The 1114-nt window shown below is 37.5% G+C and overlaps 1 long non-coding RNA gene across 1 annotated transcript; it reads left to right on the plus strand.

Moving 5' to 3' along the window:
* LOC107722881 (uncharacterized) lies at nt 1-892 on the plus strand. The gene is made up of 3 exons (XR_001637857.1): nt 1-74; nt 466-518; nt 819-892. It is a non-coding gene; the product is annotated as an uncharacterized LOC107722881 (long non-coding RNA).
* Nucleotides 893-1114: the final 222 nt, after the last annotated feature.

Consider the following 1114-nt stretch of genomic DNA (forward strand, 5'->3'; position numbering starts at 1 on the left):
TCAGTTCAGATTCTGACTCAGAAGTTGTCATAAAAACACGGAGTATGGATGAGTTCAGCCTGGCCGATACACTGGTAAGATTAATAGATATTCAGTTGTTAAAAATGAATATTGTGTGAGTGTGTGTATATATATGTGCGTGTTTTTGTGACAAATGAGGACATCAATTTGTATAATGACAAAGGTATGACACAGGTATTACAAGGAGAAGGTGACTTATGCGGACATTACCCCATGTCCCCACTTTTCAAAACGCTTATAAATCACACAGAATGGAGTGTATTGAAAATCTGAAATAGCACAAAGTTTCCTGTGAGGGGTAGGTTTAGGGGTAGGGTTGGTGTAGGGCAATAGAATATACGGTCTGTACAGTAGAAAAACCATTACGCCTATGGAGAGTCCCCACTTTTCACAAAAACAAACCTGTGTGTGTGAGTGTGTAAATGTTTATTATAATTATTTCAGCCAATAACACCTCAGCATACAAGCACGCCACAAGAAAGCATTAACAACAAAAAGTCAAATGTTTTAATTTTTTCATTGTTTATGTTCAATATAAAAGCAGAAGAGAAGGGATATTATTTAATTTTAATCTAATACCTAAAGGGCTGTATAACAATTGATTACATCTGTTTATTGTTTCTATCTTAATACTTGTTGTTTATGTGCAGTTTAGTGATTTTATTGTAGACCCATCTGAAGGAAGTGTAGTAGAGGTTAGTAGTAACAGTTGTTTGATGCCTTGTATAATGTGACACTGTAGATGTTATATATACAATTATAGCTGTTGATGAAACCTGTTATATATATTTTGAAAGATCATGCTCTCAGACTCGGTGGATGACCATCCAGGTACTTCTGACCATGTTGCGTCACAGAACCGGTGTTACAGGTTTGTTTGGTTTGTTAAAGTGGGCGCAGGTTTTGAGCCCACGCCTGTCCCTATGTGGGCGCAGGTGTTGAGCCCACGCCTGTCCCTATGAAATAAACTTTGTCAACTGTGCCAACATTGTTTAGCAAAAGAAAAACGGCACATTAGTGTTTTCAGGTCTTAAAATAGAGAGAACCTGAAAACGGCAGTCAGAAGACAGAACTACAGTACGCCAAATGTACA

The sequence above is a fragment of the Sinocyclocheilus rhinocerous genome, unplaced genomic scaffold, assembly GCF_001515625.1.
Source record: "Sinocyclocheilus rhinocerous isolate Xijiao unplaced genomic scaffold, SAMN03320098_v1.1 scaffold3682, whole genome shotgun sequence".
Classification (NCBI taxonomy): domain Eukaryota; kingdom Metazoa; phylum Chordata; class Actinopteri; order Cypriniformes; family Cyprinidae; genus Sinocyclocheilus; species Sinocyclocheilus rhinocerous.